Source organism: Microtus pennsylvanicus, chromosome 3, assembly GCF_037038515.1.
Source record: "Microtus pennsylvanicus isolate mMicPen1 chromosome 3, mMicPen1.hap1, whole genome shotgun sequence".
In the NCBI taxonomy this organism is placed as follows: Eukaryota; Metazoa; Chordata; class Mammalia; order Rodentia; family Cricetidae; genus Microtus; species Microtus pennsylvanicus.
The window spans coordinates 142,300,977-142,320,839 of NC_134581.1; the positions used below are offsets into that span (position 1 = coordinate 142,300,977).

Genomic DNA, 19,863 nt, shown 5'->3' on the forward strand with positions numbered 1-19,863 from the left:
CCAGGCCTCTTTTAATGACACATATGAAGGTATGGGGAACTCAGAGACAACATGTTCCTCCCTCTTTATGAAAAAATTACCTTTATTTATTTAGAGAGAGTGTGTGGTTGTGTGTGTGTGCCACAGCATGTGTGCGGAGGTCCGAGGACAACCTGTGGAAGTCTGTTCTCTCCTTCGACCATGTGAACACAGGGAGTGAACTCGTAGGAAGTGTCTTTACAAGCTGAGACCTCTCAGGGTTCCCATTCTCTTCTAAGCAGTAAATATCAACAAATCAAACAGACACACACACACAGAGATACACACATACACATAAACACTCACAAATATACACGCATACATGGACAGACATAGATGCACACACAGAGACATGATGTGGGATTCCCCTCTGTATACTGTGAATATTTTTTTTTACTACCATTGGTTAATAAAAGAAGCTGCTTCAGCCTATAGCATGGCAGAATATAGCCAGGCTGGAAGAGATCTATAAAAAGAGAGTAGGCGGAGTCAGAAGCTGCCAGGAAAAAGATGTGAGCTACCAGCTGGAACCTTTCTAGTAAGCCAAAATCCTCATGGTAATATATAAAATAATAGAAATGGGTTAAGATGTAAGAGCTATCTAGAAATATGCTTAAGCTATTGGCCAAACAGTATTATAATTAATATAGTTTCAGTTTATAGTCGGGCAGTGGTGACACACACCTTTAATCCCAACTCCTGGGAGACAGAGGTAGGTGGATCTCTGTGAGTTCCAGACCAGCCTGGTCTACAAGAGCTAGTTCCAGGACAGGTTCAAAACTACAGTGAAACTTTGTCTCCAAAAACAAAAACAAAAACAAAACAAATGTCTGTGTGTGTATGTGTGTGTGTATAATTTCAGTATGATTATTTTGGGTCTAGGCAGCCTGGAAATGAACAAACAGCATCCAACAGAGACAGGCATGTACACACATTCACATACACATGTGCACACAGGCTCACAGACACACATGCACACACAGAACAGAGACATACATACACATGTAGACATATAGATACACATATGCACACACAGACATAGACACACACATATGCACACACAGAATATGCATACACATGTAGACACAGACATATGCACAGACATACAGACATGTACACACACAGACATGCACACAGACACGCACACACACATACATATACACGCACACACAGATATACATATACACACACACAGATACACACATGGACACATATGCACACATATGTACACAGAGATATACATACATGTAGATACACATACATACACATGGACACATATATGCACACATACAGAAATACGTACACACAGATATACACACATGTAGATACACACACATACACACGGACACACATATGCACACAGACATACAGACACGCACAGACATATGCACACACACAGATATACACACATGTAGATACACATGCATACACACGGACACACATATGCACACAGACATACAGACACGCACAGACATATGCACACACACAGATATACACACATGTAGATACACACGCATACACACGGACACACATATGCACAGACATACAGACACGCACAGACATGCGCACACCTGCACACCATGCTGGATGTCTGGAGAGCACAAGGCACCCAGGAAAGGACAGCAAGACCTGCACGGCTACAGCACACAAGTTTACATGGAGGAGAAAAACTGGACAGACATCATATGCTCACAGAAATCAGTGGTATTTTACAAGAAACGTATTTTAGAACACACTAAACCAGTTGACCAAAGACTACCAGAGCAGACCCTTTCTCCCCCTCTGACGACGGTGGGCTACAGACTCTTCCTGTTCTAATACTGCCATGGAGCTTCACGCACACACACAGGTGGGGGGACAGTAGGTGACCTCACCCTCTTCTACCCGCGCTGCACCAGCCAACCACACTCTTACACCAAACCTGGCAAGCATGGGCCTCATCCAGTCTCGATGCTTGGTTAGGCCAGTGTTTAGAACCTTCAAAGTGTCCCAACTGGCTCTGCTCTCGCAGAGAACCATCACCACTGGGGATCCCCTGGCGTCTCCTCTAGCCAAGTTTTACCTCTGATAAGTTAACGTTCCTTCGGTGGTGAGGTCTCTGGTCTCTTGGCCACCCTGTGGAGGAATGACCTCTCAAACTCTGTCCTGAGCTGTCGGATTCAGGCCCCTCTCTCCTAGACTCCCCATGTCTCATTTCCTCTGATCTGTTCATCTCTCTCCTCTCCCTTTGATTCCTATTCCCCTTTGGTATTCTGGCTCTAAATCCCTTGTTTACTTTCTCTTGCTTAATCATTTAACTGAACCCTTGATGCCACCATTATCTTAAATTTTAACTAATTTATGCGCAAGGGCCAAGCTCTTCATGTGGAATACAGTAAGGGCATAAAGAAAATTAATCAAAGGAAAAATGCCAATGACCAATGACTATATGCATGAGGGACAATTATAGAAAGTTTTAATTAAATATGATTATACATTAAATTATGTATGCTAAATCACATTAAAAAAGAAGACTTCTAAGAGGAACTCTCCTGTATTGGATTTGTAAGCCCTATTGTGTTGAGTACAATCATCAACATGGATGTGGAAAAGCAAAAACTAGAGAAGGAAAACTAAGTTACAAGATTAAGAGTTATAGAAAAAATACGAATAAAAAATCTTTTTTGAGACAGGGTCTCATGTATTACAGGCTGGCCTCCAAATCCATATCTAGCCAAGGATGACCCTGAATTCCTGGTCTTACTGCCTCCACTGCCCATGTGCTGGGATTATAAGCAGGTACCACCATGCCCAGTTTCTATGGTGCTAAAGGCCTTTACCCAGGTCTTCATGGATGCTAAGCAAGCATGACCACCTGGGCTGCAGTCTCAACTCAAGAGGAAACCTAAAGGTGATGGTTTCTTACCTAACCCAAGATCCTCCTGCTTCAAAGGAAACCACTAAAAAAGTGAGAAGTGAGCCAGGAGGGAGGTCAGGTAGGAAGGTGCTTGCATTGTGAGCATGGGGACCTGAGGGAGGTCAGGTAGGAAGGTGCTTGCATTGTGAGCATGGGGACCTGAGGGAGGTCAGGTAGGAAGGTGCTTACGTTGTGAGCATGGGGACCTGAGGGAGGTCAGGTAGGAAGGTGCTTGCATTGTGAGCATGGGGACCTGAGGGAGGTCAGGTAGGAAGGTGCTTACGTTGTGAGCATGGGGACCTGAGGGAGGTCAGGTAGGAAGGTGCTTGCGTTGTGAGCATGGGGACCTGAGGGAGGTCAGGTAGGAAGGTGCTTGCATTGTGAGCATGGGGACCTGAGTCTGAGCCCCAGAATCTGTATTGGAAAGCAAGGCACCCAGCTGTAAACCCACCACTAAAGACAGGAAACGGCTTAGGACTCTCTGTGAGCCAGACTTGCTGATGTGGTAAACCTCACACCACGGAGAGGGCCTGGCTCAGAAAACAAGGTCCTGAGGAATGACCCCTGGGACTGACTTCTGGCCTATGTGTGCTCACTCAGTCACACAAAAGTGAAGAGCCAACCCATAGAACGGGAAGAACCCTTTTTAGATCATACTTCTGACAGTGGTTTCTAATAAAAATTTACAAAGAACTCTAACAATTTTTTTTATTTTATTTTAAGACAGGGCCTCACTATCTCTGGCTAGCCTTGACTCAAGGTGTCTTTGAACTCACAGAGATCTACCTGCCTTTGTCCACAGAGAACTGGGATTAAAAGTGTGTGCTACTATGGCCAGCACTGAATAGATATTTCTCTAAAGAAGACCTATGTGTGGTTAGCAAGATGAAGAGATGGGCAATATCATTAGTCATTAAGAAAATAAGAACCCCAGTGGGATACCAGTGCACGCCCACCAGGATGCCCAAACCAAAACACAAGGCAACAAGTATTGATGAACTTGCACCCACCCACTGCTGAGGGCTCAGTAAAATGGCGCAGGCCCTTGGGGAGACTGTCAAACAGCCCCTCAGAACGTTACATACATTTCCCCACTTCTAGGATTACACTCAAAGGGCAGGAGAGCACACTCACACAGAAGCTGGGAACGTCACAGCCACGTCGTTCACAGTAACCCAGAGGGTGGCCGGGCTCCAAGACAGCTGATGAATGGAAAAGAAAGATGTAATCTGCCTCCCGTCAGTTATAACCCAGCTAAAAATTAGCAACAATGTGGTACGCACACAAGGGACCATCGGGCAACAAGAGGAGCGGAGCACTAGGACATGCGACGGCACGGATGGCCTTAAAGGTAATACTGCCTCCACTGCCCACGTGCTGGATTATAAGCAGGCACCACCATGCCCAGTTTATATGGTGCTAAGGCCTTTACCCAGGTCTTCATGGATGCTAAGCAAGCATGTTACTGTGGAGGCCGGCTTTGAGGTCTCCTGTATGCTTCACTTCCTGTTGCCTGCAGATCAAGATGTAGGACTCTTGGCTCCTTCTCCAGCACCATGTCTGTCTGTGCACTGCCATGTCCCTCCATGATGATAATGGACTGAATCTCTGAACTACAAGCCACCCAATTAAATATTTTCCTTTATAAGAGTTGTTGTGGTCATGGTATTGCTTCACAGCAATAAAAACCCCAACTAAGACTGACGTGGGATTCCCCTTTGTATGCTGTGATTACCATTGGATAAATAAAGAAACTGCTTTGAGCCTATAGCAGAGCAGGGCAGAACAGAGCTAGGTGGGGAAAACTAAACTGAATGCTGGGAGAAGGAAGGCAGAGTTAGAGAGAGGTCATGTAACCCTACCATAAGCCACAGCCTCGTGGAGATACACAGATTAATGGAGATGGGTTAATTTAAGATATTAGTTAGCCAGAATATGCTTAAGCTATTGGCCAAACAGTATTGCAAATAATATGTTTTTTTGTGTGATCATTTCAGGGCTGAGCAGCTGGGGACAAACAAACAAACCAGCTCTCTACAACAAATAAGACAACTGGTATATAAATTGTATCTCAATAAGGACATTCTAGGCTAATCAAGGCTACATTGCAAAATCTTGTCTCAAAAAAGCAAAATAAAAAACAAAAAACAGTCGGGTGGTGGTGGCACATGCCTTTAATCCCAGCACTCGGGAGGCAGGCAGATCTCTGTGAGTTCCAGGCCAGCCTGGTCTACAAGAGCTAGTTCCAGGACAGGAACCAAAACCACAGAGAAACCCTGTCTCAAAAAACGAAACCAAACCAAACAAAACCCACAGAAGATCAGGATTCATGTGAAGAGGAGTGAGAAAGAAATGATGCTGCAGAGGAGGGCTGGGGACGGAGGGGACTGGGAGGGCTGGAGGGGATTGGGCATGTTAAGAGAACAAGACAGGGAATGGGGAACAATTGCTTAACGGCCTTTTGGGGAATAATGAAGAGGACTTTTTAGGATGTTCTGATATGAGAGACATGACACAGTTTTCTCTTTACTTCTTTCTTCCTATCTCCATATATATATATATATATATATATATATATATATATATACACACACACACATATATATACACACACATATATATAATATAGAGATATATACACACTTACATATATATACACACACGACAAATATATATACATAATTATTTTGGGTCATATGTTCACCTGTATGCTATAAGGATAACAAAGATTAAATGTTGGGACTACTCTAAAATTCCAATAATGGTCAATTAAAAATTATAAAGCCAGGTGTAGTGTACACTTTTAATCAGGCCCTGCCAGGGCTACAGAGTGAAACCTTGCCCACCCCCAAATGTGTCTGTATGTGTGAATGCATGTGTGATTAAAACAGTCCTGTGTTACTAGCTGAGTATGGTGGTGTCCTGTGGTTCCAGCTACTCAGAAGGCAAAGGAATTTCTCCAACCCAGGATTCAGAGCCAGATTGGGCAATACGGTGAGACCATGGCTCAAGACAATCACAATGTAGAAATATGAGCTCTGACTTAAAGGGGAAAAATGAAACGTATATACTATGGTGTTATTCTGAGTTATTTTTATGTTCATATGAATGGAAGAAAAGAGAGGCGTGGAGAAAACGGTCAGTGCCCAGAGCGCTCTGTAGATAAACAAACAAACAACACAATTAAGAAGGGATCCAGGAACCCTGAGTTTTGAACATTTTGAAAAATCAGTTGATAAAAAAAAAAAAAAACTACAGCCGGGCGGTGGTGGCAAACGCCTTTAATCCCAGCACTCGGGAGGCAGAGGCAGGCCTCTGTGAGTTTGAGGCCAGCCTGGTCTACAAGAGCTAGTGCCAGGACAGGCTGTCTCGAAAAACTAAAAAAAAAAACAAAAAAACAAAAAAAGTCAGTTGAGAATGAAAGGAGAGCCAGGAGTGGTGACACGTATATGCACACCTATAATCCCAACAGGTGGGGGGGGGCAGGAAGGTGGGTTAGGAGTTCAAGGCCAGCTGCAGCTATATAGTCAGTTCAAGCTAACCTGGGCTACACGAGACTCTGACTGAAACACAAAGAGGAACAATGTGATGAGGTTTGTGGCTCTGCTTCAACCACCACAGAAACCATGAATGAGCATCTCTGGGAGGGTTGTTCTTTTCAGAGACTCAGAGATGGAGGCAGAGGACGTTCTTACAGAAGATGGGTTGAGGGTGGAGATGTGGAACTTAGATCTCCAGACTCAGGGAAAGCATCTGTGAGCATTTCCTGGCCCGTCCCTGGGGTATCTCATGATCTAGCTTAGCACATGCTGTTAGGGTGGTCGTTACTGCGTGACTCCGGTTCCATCCTAATATCCCCAGACAGGGATAACATTATCATTGTGAGCGTTCTTTATTTTAACTCTTTTTCAAGACAGGGTTTCTCTGTGTAGCCCTGACTGTCCTGGCCTTGCTCTGTAGACCAGGCTGGCCTTGAACCCTGCCTCAGCTTCCTGAGTGCTGGGACGAAAGGCATCCGCAACCACCGCGCCTGGCAAGTTTTTGAGGGGGGGGGGGTCTCACTTTGTAGCTCTGACCGACCGGCCTAGAACTTGTTATCTAGACCAGGCTGACCTCAAACAGAACCTCACTACTCCTGCCTCTGTCTCCTGAGATTGGAGGAAACCAAGGCCTCAGGGCAGAAGTAGTTTCGCCACAGTAAGTTACACAGTCACAGTCATGCAGTTTAATGGAATCCAGGCCTGGCTAGTCCGGTTCTCAAGGACGTCTACAACTCAGTCTCAAGCACCTGGGGTAACGCCCTCTTCCTAGAGTTCTCTCCTTTACCCACATCTGCTTCCTACTTCCCTGGATTGGCCCTCACTTCGGAGTCCACTTACATAGGGACTATCACCTGCTCTGAACCCACAGCCCCTTTCAAGCTGACATCCCCACGTTCTCACAATACTGGCCAAGCCTGTTTCCTGCCCTTCACACCGCAGTTCCCAGGCTGCCTCATCCTGCCCCAGTCACGGCTCCCACACTGTCCTTGCTCTGAGCTTACATTCCATTCCTCGATACTTCCTGGGAACTACCACTCTCCCACTGTGCTCCCAGACTGATTATTTATATACTGCAGAAGCCCCATCTTTTCTAAGTGTCTCAGTTCTCTACCAAGCCGGATGATGGGAACAGAATCTAAGGAGCTCTACCTGGCTGGCAACAGGCCACCGTGGACAAGAACTCCAGAAGAAGGTTCCTGTCCGTGCCCATCTGCGTCCTTCTGTTGGCCATTTAGTTTCTTGATTTTTTTGGTTTCTTCAGAGCCAGCAGGGAGGGCAAAGGCAGGCACAGCTATTCTTCAGTAATCTGACCTTGACCTGAGGTCCTGCTGGGCTCCGCCGGACTGATGGTCTCCCGGACTGGGCCTTCCCCAGGGCAGGGTGGTGGATTTGAGAGTATTAGTTTAGCTTATGCCTAGGTCTCTTCCTGCTAGCTAGTGGCTCTGTAGAGGGCTGAGTGTAACCAGCCAGGTCCCTCTCTCCATGCACTGGGAGACATTTTAGACAACATTCCTTCCTATGGCATCCAAACCTGGAGTGAGGCGGTTTCTCCAGCAAAGCAAGGTATGTGTCTATGTGCAAACGTGTGTGTGTGTGTGTGTGTGTGTGTGTGTGTGTGTGTATGTGTGTATGTGTATGTGTGTGTGTGTGAGGCAAAGCCACCAGATGTGTGGACCCTGCATTGTTTCCAGCATTCACTTACGATAGCTGTGGAGGTGTCTCAACCCGCCCAGCCTTTGTGTACAGATCTGACCCCTTCATTCTGACAACTGCAGCTACGGCACTTCATTAGGGATATCCGAAAGGAAGAAAAAGATCTTGTTTCTCGACCAAATAGCACAAATAGCATTAGCTCAAGTCTCCCCTCTCCCCCGCCCATGCATGCAGAAATGAGTTTGTGGCTGCATGCTGCCACAGTCTCTTTTCGAGAGACAGATGCTAATGGTGAGCCTGCCTCTGCCTAGCTGCTAGCCCCTCCCCCGCCAGAGCCATACCTCTGCCAGGAGCCTCGAGCTGGACCTGGTGACTCCCGCCAAGCTGAATCACTGGTCCCCACAGCCACACAGGGGAATCGGGCTGATTTTCTAAGATCTGCTTTTTGCTATTACAATGGCATCCTAGGTAATGCAGGGAGGCTGCGCAATCTCAGCCTGTCTTCTCGCTGCCGCTGCTGCCTCGGCTGCTGGGCTGCGGTGACGTCGCTACCAAGGGGGAGGGAAAGGAGCAGGCAAACCCACAGTGCAGCCACTCAGCTTCCCGGTCGGTCCCAGAGGCTGGTTAGCCCGGGGGAGGGGGAGTAGAGACAGAAGTCAGCCACAGAGGGCAGTAGGTGCTGGAAGATGGAGACTTTCCAGACAGCAGCAAAAAATAGAGAGAGCTGGGCCCAGCTTCTTTCCAGGCTCTGTGTTGGAAGAAGTCTGGGCAGAGCCTGGGAGCTCGCTTCCTTCCTTCCTTCCTTACCCTCTCAGGCCGCCCCTTTAAGCCCCTCCCTCCTTTTCCTTCTACTGTGAATGACTTGTTTTCCAGCTTTTTCCTTTAGTAAGGCTTCCAGCTGGGTTAGGGTGGAGGGGATTTTGGAAGCCCCACCCAAAGGCTGTGAGAAAATGAAACCCAAACCCCCAACCACCTATTCTCATTCCCCCAACAGAACAGCAGTCGCCTTTCTTGAAGCCAGATCTCAGTCAGGGCTCCCGTACACAGGGTGGCTCTGTTCACAAAAGCACTGGCCCCTGCAGGAGGATTCCCTAGCAGGGGGGCGATGCTTACAGCCAAGGTGGGGCCCAGCTGTCTTCAGAGGGTCTAAGAGCTGACACAGAGATGGGCCTGTCACATCAGTGTTTGGGGTCCAAGGGGCTTGTAAGGAGAGAGAACCCCTTTAACCAGGGGGAGCCTGCAGTAAGCTCCTCCAGAGAAAGGGAGGCTGATTTCTCTCAGATCAGAGAAAAATTTCTGCTCTTCTATAGACCCAGTGAACCCTCCATCCCTTCCTCGCTCAGGTTCTCGGCCAGTCTGAGAATGAATGAGCTGTAGTGGTCCATACCTGAGCCTGAAGAAAGGCAAGCCGAGCGCCATCTCTGTCCACTCTGTGCTCAGGGATGATGCGTCCTTCAGAATAGCAGCTTTCAGACCAGAAACAGTGGCCCACACCTTTAATCCTAGCACTGGGGGGGGGGGGGCAGAGGTAGGCGGATCTCTGTGAGTTCAAGGCCAGCCTGGTTTACCTACCGAATTCCAGGGTGCCCAGAACTGCGCAGAGAGAGACCCTGTCTCTAAAGACCCAACAACCAAACAGCAGCTCTCAAGGTGGGCTTGGTGGCTCCCAAGCACCCATCCTGCCCATTGATTTACCCTCTCAACTGTTTTCCTTTCTCCTTTCCCCACCTTCAAGAAGTGGGGGCTGAACCAAAGGCTTTGTGTGAGTCAGGCAAGCTCTGTATCCCAGCCTCCTCCCGAGAATTTCTCCTCCCAGCTGACGGAATCTGTGGATGTAGAACCTATGGGAAGGAGGGCTGGCCATGCTGTCGTCACTCCATGGTGAGGACTGGAGACCACATGGGTCTGGGCGCTAACTCCCTTTTCCTTTTCCCTTGGCTTTCTGGAGGCAGTGTGTCCCTCAGACAGGTCTCCAACTCGCTGTATAGTCAAGGTTGGTCTCAAACTTGTGGCCATCCTTCTGCCTCACCCTCCTGAGTACTGGGATCACAGGTATGTGCTATGACACTATCTCTTTCCTTTCCTTGCTGCTTCCACGCCTCACGAGACCTGTGTATCTCCTGACTCCATACTGAACTAACCGGATTACAGAGACACAAAGTGGCTGAAGACCCATCTCCACCCTTGACCTGCTTGAGGAGCAGCAGTCTCTGAGCCCACGAAGTAGGAAACGACAGAGAAGGGAAGGAAGGAGAGAGGGAGGAATTCACAACGTTAAGCCATGACTGGTCCTCTCAGGATGGCTGAAAAGGTTTCGGGACTCTTGCCTCTTCTGGAGCTGCTAGAGACCACTGCGGGGCTTTGCTGTAGGTTGTGACGCCATCTGTGATCAGATGCACGGAGTGCTAGCTGATTTCTGCGGGAGCTCTGGGCCCAGGGTTTGTCCCTGACACCCCTGTGGGGCCACGCCGAGCACTGTCTGGCAGGACTGGCGACAGCTCTCACATGTTCAGGGCTTCCTTTAGCCCAGCACACCACAGACCACAGTGTCACCACTTCCTAACCTCACTGCACGCCTGGTGCCAGTGAAGGCCAGAGGTGTGGGATCTCCTAAAACTGCTGCGTGGATGGTGGGAACTGAACTCAGGTCCTCTGGAGAGCAGCTGGAGCTTTTACCCTGAGCAGTCTCTCCAGCCCCTAATGTTTCCTTCTCAAATTTAATCCAGAGCTAAGGAATGCTAGACTTCTGAGGACAGTCCCTAACACAACAAGGAGCCAGGTGTAGTGGTCCTAGCATTTGGGAGGCTGAGGCAGGAGGGCTGTGTTTGTGGTCAGCCTGGATTACAAGGCAGGACCCTGTCTAAAGGGACAGAGCAAGACACACCTTTGACCCTGATCTCCCCACAATCACTCCACTGACCTTTCACCTCAGGGACTTATTTGGAAATAAGGAAGTGCTTTCGTTTGCACGAGTCAGGCATATCTGACGTCAGCGACAACCCATGTCTCATCCCATACTGGATGACTGAATCTAATCACAAAGTTAAGAAATGCTTAATTAAAACAGGTCAGAATAAATTATGATAAACTCTACTCTGCACTCTTCTGATCTTGAAGCATCCTGAGGCAATTTTTCCTTTTATATTTATTGGATGATGATTGATTGATTGTGTGTGTAGACACAAACATGCCACATACACATATGGAAGTCAGAGTCCAACTTTTAGGAGTCAGTTCTCCTTTACCCTCACGTGAATTCCGGGAATTGAACTCAGGTGGGCAGGCTTGGTGGCAAGCCCCTTTACCCACGGAACCAACTCACTGCCCATCCGGAGACTCTTAAGATCTGACTGTGCATGCTGTATGCATGTGTGTGCTGGGTTGGTGGGTACATGCTCACATGTCACCAAGGCTAGCAAAACCAGGTAGTCAGGAAGCCCCAAGGATCTGCCCATTTCTGCCTCCCCGCTGCCAGGATGACAGGCGTGTCCCTGGATCCAGTTTTTACAGAGGTGTTAAGGATTCAACTCATGCCCTCATGTGTACAGGGCTAGTGCTTCCCTGACAGAGCCACCGTCCAGCCTCCAGGAGCCCACTGTGAGTATCTATGGGACTGCCTTGTGCTAGAGGTGTCGGAAAGGGACCCAGTTTGAGATCACTGTCGCTATGCCTTGCAGGGGGCAGAGCAGCACTATGCTGGGGAACATGATACAGTTGGATTTCAGTTGTATTCCCCAAGCCTTAATACACAAAATAGGTTTGCTCTGGTTGAAGATGGGATGCTAAACCCCTATGCTCCCCAACTTCCTTTTCCCACTGTGGGGAGTCTAAATAGAATTCAAAGGGATTCTACCATTTAAGAAAAACATTCCAAGAAACATCAGGGCAAAGGTAAAGACAGGCCCAAACACGGTTTGATGAGACTTCAGAGTATGAAGAGCGAGATAAATGACTAAAGGAAGTCACCTCTGGGGCCAGGGAGGTGACTCAGTGAAGCTGCCACGCAAGCTCGAGGGCCTGAATTCAGGTCCCTAAAAGGCTGGGCATGATGGCAGCATGCCTGTAATTCCCGAGCCAGGGAAGGAGGAGGACCCTGGGGCTTGCTGAACAGTCTAGCCTCGTAAGTGAACTCCAGGTTCAGTGGAAAACCCTGTCTCAAAACAGTAAGGTGAAGAAGTGACTGAGGAAGACACATGACGTGGATCTCGGGGCTCCGCACGTGTGCGCATGCACGCGCGCGCACACACAGACACACACCCACAAATGTACACATACAAACACAAAAATACTCAAAGAAACCACCTCTTTCTGCGCAGCTCCTACATCACAGTTAATGAAACTGGCTTTCCGGAGCAGAAATAAGCTTCATGCTGCCCGTGAATTTTGAGTGTTCTCTCGTAGAAGCCCCTTCCCTGACTCTGGTTCTGGGCTTTCAGAGGCCCTGAGTACTGACAACGGCGCAGCCTTCCCTAGAGGAAAGCGCTTGTCCCTGAGATGCTCAGAGAATTTGGAGATTTAAGAACTGGCATTGATAGTGGATATCAGTGGCCGAGTAACAAGGAAAATAAACAAGCTGCCAGGTGCCCGAGCACACCTGGCCCTGGCCTCAAGAGTCTGCCTCTACAATTGGAATGGAGCCAACACCCACAAGGTCGTCTGACTTCCCTCTGGGCAGTGGAACAGCTCCTAGTTGAACAGGATACTGTTCTTAACTGGTTTCACGTTATTTTGGACTCTAAGCAAGGCCAGCCAGAATGCTGGGAGTGTTCTGGAAGGGCTGTCCCAGACAGCCAGCTGCTTCCTTATTAGGCCTCCCTAATATAGTGTCCTCTTTCGAAGCACAGACGTTGTTCTGCTTTGGGCTCCTCGTGTGTGCTGCCTCTAACAATCAAAGGCAAGCCCTCTGCCAAAGGCCTGGCGCTGCAGCAGAACCACGGAACTGGTGTGGCTGCATCGTCTTTTCCCCGAGTCTGTACTTCCTTATGAACCACAATGTGCAGCACCTTTAAAATATCGCTAATGGAAAGAACCCGTGACAGAACTCACGCTGGTTCCCAGCCTCTTAGTCTCGGCCGGCCGTGGCTGAGCTCCCGAGGCCCCAGTGCAATAACTGGAGACTGCAGTGCTGGGCAATTACACCAGGCAAAGAGCAAGACACCGCCAGTGCTGACCAAGAACTGCTCTTTTTTGTTGTTGTTGTTTCTCAAAACAGAATTTCTCTGTATCTCTGGCTGTTCTGGAACTCACTCTGTAGACCAGGCTGGCCTCGACCTCACAGAGATTCGCCTGCCTCTTCCTCCCTGAGTGCAGGGATTAAAGGTGTGTACCACCACCACCGACAAGAATTGCTCTTGTTCTTTTTTTTTTTTTTTTTTTTTTTTTGGTTTTTCGAGACAGGGTTTCTCTGTGGTTTTGGAGCCTGTCCTGGAACTAGCTCTTGTAGACCAGGCTGGTCTCGAACTCACAGAGATCCGCCTGCCTCTGCCTCACGAGTGCTGGGATTAAAGGCGTGCGCCACCACCGCCCGGCTAGAATTGCTCTTCTTTATTCCACAAAAACCTGATAGTAAATTGAGCTTTGCTCCAGGATCTCTTTTTGCAGGGAAGGGATTACACCTAGGAAGACAGCCTTTCCCACTGGTCTAGCCTGGGTGCATTGCTTTCCCATCAGGCCATCACCCTTCCCTAGCTCAGCTTCTAGCAACTAGTCATCTGGAGACCCTTTAGGGTTCCTTTCAGGTATAATCATAAAGTAAACCGAATCCAAAGGTCCTATGCAGGGTGTTAACGTCTAGCCTCCTTCCCGCCCTCTTCATTCCAGACTGTATGGGCACACCCCTCAGGCTCAGAGGCTGGCTTGTAATGTCAGTTATATCTCCAGAGATCGAGAGCCCGCTGCAAACCCTATTCCTTCTGCGGGTATGCCAGGTTAGAGGGAGAGGAGGACCTCGGGGAACTTGGCAAGATTCAGGTCCTACCTTGGCAAACAGCTCTTCAGAAGAAGGGATGGAGAAGGCAGGCGTCAACGAGGCCGCAGGACAGTCTCCCAATGTCAGATGCAGGTGAAGTGAGAAAGCAAGAAACCACCAAGACTAGAGACAGGAATAGGGCGCTGAGGCCGGAGTGGCCTGCTTTGCTGAGAGGCAGTTTAAAGCACTGATTTGTGGGAGTAAGGCAGCTGGATCAAACAAGGCCCCTCCACCGCTTCAACTGTCCAGTGTGGGCAACACCTTGCTTATCCTTTGGCAGTGCCTTCTGGCTCCTGGGATCTGGGCAGCACAGCCCCAGTGTTCCCTGCTCCCCCTCCTCCCCGACAGTGGACTGAAGCGTGCAGGCTGCCAGACTGCTGGCCAATCGGTTTGTCCAGAGCTGTAAATAAAAGGGCACATATGCGAGAGAAGTGGCTATGAGAAGAATCTAGATTGAATTACACAAACCAGTTGTGGGGCAGGGATGGGGGGTGGGGGAGGTGAGAGAGCGCAGAGGGAAGCTTTTCAAGGAAACCCCCTGCCTCAGCGTGATTGCTGTCACAGGCTTCTCTAGGGAACCCGGCTCATCTGGCCAGGCTCTCGGCAGTGGAAGCCTGCCCTGGAGGTGCCTTATTTGCCAGTAGAATTTAGATGGCTAGCTCTCCACGCTCAGGCAGAGCACTGGGACTTTGTAGGGGGCAGCAAAGACTTTCTATGCACCAGTAATGGTGTTTGCTTTAGTTAGAAGACCAAGGTTAGCGTGAGTTTTGTCTTGCTCACTTAAACAAACAATTTAACATGCAGGTGTATGGCATCTGGCTTTGTCCTAAGGATTCAAGAGGTCAGGGTCGGAAATGCACAGAGCAAGGATTTGGTGCTAAGATCAGTTCCAATCTGAGACACAGCCTGCCCGCTATGGAACTCTGGGCTGTAAACTGCTATGACATTCCCTCAGAGAGTTACAGAGTCTGTCATACCTGACATCAGTGCTCAGCAATGTCACTATTATTACTCTGTCTCTGGCAGATGACCAGTGTTCTTGTTTCTTTTCTCCTCGCCCAGTTTCCAGAGAAATCTAAAGCCTTATGTCTGAGGTATTTGTGGGAAAATTATCTACTAGTCAGAGAACTAAGTGGGCTACTGATGCACGGCTGTAAACCCAGCACCACAGAGAGGTAGCCATCCTCAGCCACAGAGAGGCAGTGATCCGCGGCCACAGAGCAAGGTTGAGGCCCACCTAGACTGAGGGAGACACTGTCAAAACACAAACAGAGTCAAAGGGAACGGGGGGGGGGGGGACGGTCATGTCGGTCCCTGCCTCCTTGAACTGGGCCTGGCCATCCGTGTCCATCAGATCTACACTAGTAGCCTTTTGGAGTCTCAATCTACCTCCCAGAGCAAAGACACCAACCACACTATCGCTAGTGTTACCAGACTGAAGGTCCTTCTCCGGGGGCCCCAGCTCAGCTCCCAGTAGGTGAAGGGGAGGAACAGCCTGATCCCAAGATGGTAGGAGAGGGCTGCCCAGGCTGGTGTATGCCCAATCACAGCTGCCTGTTTAGCCTACAGGCTAAAAATAGCAACCCTGCTGGCGATGGATTAAGACAGAACTGTACGAGGTGTTTATTTTTACACTCTGGCGTCAGTATCAAGTTCTACTGGTTACTGTCCGAATGTAGGGCAGCTTCCTGCCATAGGAGTGGCCCAGGCTTCTCCAGGTTGCTAAGCTGGGTTCAGAAGGTAGCAAGCTCTGGGGAAAAGAGTTCAGTGTTGACAGACAGGGGAGTGGAACAAGCAGACGCCAGGTGTCCAGGTGTCTAGTCCCAGATCTTTGTGATCACATGGACCTCAGCTTGAAGGCTGCTGCCCACAACACCCACAACATTCTCCTCAGTCGGGTAGGCCGCTTCCAGAAGAGCTAATGGCTGTTCTGGTCAGGACACGTGTATACATACACTTACAACCTGTCATGTGAAATGATCTGAGCAAAGTCAAGGGAAGATTCCCACCCAGCATTCCCAAGCTTGGCCTTGTCACAAGTAGCAGACTGGTGCACTGTGGGCTGACAGAAAAAGAAAGAAATACTTGGGAGAGTATCGTAGAACACCTGAGACAGAGAACAGGCCAAGACCATCCTCAACTCATCTGCCGTTCCCAGCAGGAACATCATATTTCTTAGAGCTCCACCCTACAGGACACAGCAGGCTAGAGGCACCCAGAACCAGCTGTCTGGCCAGAAGCCCCCGCCCACATCACCTCTTCCCAAGGGTCTGCAGAGTGGGGTCCAGGAACCGTGTATGTACTGACCACAGCACGTGGAGCCCCGAGGCTGTTCCCTGCCTCCCTGCCTCCCTATAAGGCAGCTCCTGCCAGCCTTCTCCGCGGTCAGGCAGACAGTGCTGGGGAAGCAGACAGCTGGGCAGCTCATGTAAACAGATGGGGACAGGCCTAAGGAGGGGCTATTCCTCATGGCGGCCTGCTGGAGAATGACAAAAATGTCCCACACATCAGGTAGGAATGCTGAAGTGCAAAAAACCAGGCGAGCCCAGAGCAGCAAGGACTCCTTTACCTCCCTGCTGAGGCTGACTCATGGCTGCAGCCATGTGAGTGGTACCAGGAGCCTGGGTGTGAACTCAGTCAATGCATTCTTTTTCTGTCACTCAAGGCTTATCTACCTGGTCATCAGAACAACAATGAAGCCCCAGAGACAACTAGGTTTGATCACCAGTGATAAAGGTCTCTGAGTTCAGCTCCCTCTGGAAGCTGGCACCCTGGGACCATGGCAGGATGCCCGAGCACAGGGACACTGCTTTCATTCTTGCATATCCCCTGACGTGCTGGGTCATAAGGGCAGGCTACCAGTCCTCGCAAGCTCCAGGTCTGCCACCTGCAAAAGGGTCTCTTCATAGTTCTCGTCTGCTGCTGAAGCAGGAACAGGAAATGTAACTGCTATGAAATAAAGCGTTTGAACCAGAGCATGTCAGAACTGTAGTCGATGTGGCCAGGTAGAGCACCATGGCCCTTCCCAGCTCTCCCCCTTCTAGGTCACAGTGGCCATGCTGGAGAGTGGGTCTGAGCAACAGCTCCACGGGAAGGCCATGATTTCCACTGATGTGTAAGAAAGAGGGTCAAAGGCAGAGCAGCAGGGGCTCCTCCACTCACCCCTGCTCTTTGACTGGCTGACCCAGGACCCTGGGTGGAGGCTGAGCTCCACATGATGCGGTCAGCAGCAGGATCTCCTGGACTCTGTCTAAAAGGCCTCGGGAGGCGACAGGAAGGGAGGACTGAGCGCCAGTGTGCAGCGGGACAAAGGCGGCACTGTACCCACGCCAGCATGAGCCTTCACTCTTTCTAGTCCCGCAACTCCTCGGTTGGCCAGGTCTCCAGAACTCAGAGATGGAAAAGAGGAATCTAGTCTTCTCTGACACACGTTAACTGCTATTGCCTTCCCTGAGAGTCAAAGCAGACATCTGAACCTCTTCTGCCAGCTCTAGCGACACCCACCTGCCTCTAGAGAACGGGCCTTTGGGACCAGCAAATCCACCTGAAAAGGGCCAGGAAGCAGACTTGGCTCTGAGAGTAATATAGGTATGCAATGGACTCCCGGGTTTTTTTTTCTTTAAAAACTATTTTATTTTAAATTGACCATTTATAGCTGTATACTTATAAGGTTCAAAGTTTTGTTATGATTTACGAATGCAATGTGGAATAAGTAAATCAAATGAATTAACTGTGATGTCCCTGGTATCCATCCTAGCCTGGGAGTTGCAGACGGTCTGGACTCCAAATCCCAGCATGCCAGGTCCTGACCCCTCCCTGGGGGAAGGTCAGGACCACTTCCAAAGGGTATTTAAGTGGGGCACCCAAGGAGGAACACGTGGTCCCAGGTTTTGCAGGTGTTCCCTGGTTTTCTGTCTCCCCTGCCATGCTCTCGGCCACCTGAGAATGCTGCATTTAATAAAACATGGGCATTTTAATTTGGTTTAATTCGGCCTGAATGGATTTCTGTGCACCAGCGGAGAGGAGTTTTCTTAACACTAACATCACCTCAAATACTTGATCATTGTCTGTGGTGAGAACATCTGAAATTCCCTGTTAGAAATACCGAAATGTACAATTCTTTATAAATGTAAAAGTCAGCCAGTGGCGGTGATCGCCTTTAATCCCAGCACGCAGGAGGCAGGGGCAGGTGGATCTCTGTGAGTTCGAGGCCAGCCTGGTCTCAGGTAAGGAACAAATGGCTAACAGATGAAAACTTCATCCTTATAAGATTACCCATTACTTGTTATGCTACCCACAGAGCTAGTGTTGGTCATAAACACATTTCGGATCTTTACAATAACTATGCAGAGGAGATATTCTAGCTCTACTCTGCAGCCGAGGAAACCAAGGCGGTCTGGGATTAAGTTTATCCAAGATCACAGAGCTGGGAAGAACAGTGCTGGGCTTGGAACTCTGGTCTGACTCACTCCCAAGTCCCTGGGCCTTTACTCAATATCCTCTAATGCCCTAGGCAGAGGGGACCACTGAGTAAATGCCTTCATTTGAGACTTGATTAGATTTTGTTCTAAAACAATGACAATCTGTTGGTTAGCTACGGCTATTAGCAAATGACAAGATATTACAAACCACAGGCACAGCAATTTCCCATGGTAGTGACTGACATCAAGTCAATACAGTTTTAGTCACACTTAACCTTGTGGCTTATCTGAACCAATATTTATTTACTCCCCACAAGAATACAAGCTGTAAATATGTTCACCTTTGCCTAGTGGCTAAAGAAGTCTCTTCAAGGGCTTGGTGTCACCTCTGTTATTTTGTAAACACTTTGGGCTGTCTGGATCAGTTCCCAAACCCCAAACTGTTAGCTGCCAATCAAATATTCATTCTTGGGGCTGGAGAGATGGCTCAGAGGTTAAGAGCATTGTCTGCTCTTCCAAAGGTTCTGAGTTCAATTCCCAGCAACCACATGTGGCTCACAACCATCTATAATGGGGTCTGGTGCCATCTTTTGGCACGCAGGCATAAACACAGAATACTGTATGCATAATAAATAAATAAACATTAAAAAAATTCATTCTTACTCGTTTTCAGCTTTGGTCATTTGGCTGGATACAATGTATTTGTACTTCCCCAGCAGGAGTGACCTGCTTGTAGAGGAAGTGTGTAGGCTTTAGGGCAGTCTCTGCAGGATGAGTGGGATGTGACCTTCCTCTCTTCCCTACCCTAGGGGAGGCGCGACGACTACAGCTTCTACCTAGGGCCAAAAGATGGCCTGGAGAAAGTGGTGAGGGGACGTACAAGGGGAACAGTGTGCAGTTTTGGAACTCAGGGAACATAGCTCAGGGAACATTAGCTGGGTCAGCAAAGCCACACCCAGGTGAGCCTTGGAGATGCAGAGCCAGAGGAGCAAGTTTCATGAGACCCTCATGCTCTTATTGAACAAAGCTCTGTTATTGCCTTCGCGGTCACCACATCCCTCATATCTATGAATTGTATGAAAACTCTCAGGGGTTTCTAGCCCCTCACTGGGCAGTGTTTCTGGTAGTTACAATAGCAGCGACTGACGGTTTCCAAACACTGATGCTGGAGCAGAGTAGTGATTCAACCACCACCCTCTAAATAAAAGAATTTACACATGTAGATTGCTAGTAAAGTTAGGTTACGATGCTTTGGGTAATGGCTTTGCTGTAGAAAACCTTGGGGGAACAATTTAAAGTTTAGGAAGGCACACTTTTAATAGTTGAGCAAGGGACTCCCTGAGGTCAGGGAACAGGAACAATGGC

General features: G+C 48.9%; 1 protein-coding gene across 9 annotated transcripts in view; it reads right to left on the bottom strand.

Moving 5' to 3' along the window:
* Rusc2 (RUN and SH3 domain containing 2) overlaps nucleotides 1–19,863 on the bottom strand; it is a 58,143-nt gene that overhangs the window by 14,833 nt on the left and 23,447 nt on the right. Inside the window, exons 1-3 of one of the 9 annotated variants that reach the window (XM_075967448.1) lie at nucleotides 9,497–9,606; nucleotides 8,451–8,729; nucleotides 4,049–4,116 (exon numbers count right to left, since the gene is read on the bottom strand). The exons of 2 other annotated variants lie outside the window; for them this stretch is intronic. The gene's annotated coding sequence lies outside the window, so the exon portion shown is untranslated. Of the gene's footprint in view, nucleotides 1–2,080; nucleotides 2,134–4,048; nucleotides 4,117–8,450; nucleotides 8,936–9,496; nucleotides 9,607–14,086; nucleotides 14,478–19,863 lie in introns of those variants that run through there. 6 more of the 9 variants (XM_075967452.1, XM_075967449.1, XM_075967445.1 and 3 more) reach the window with 6 other exon arrangements.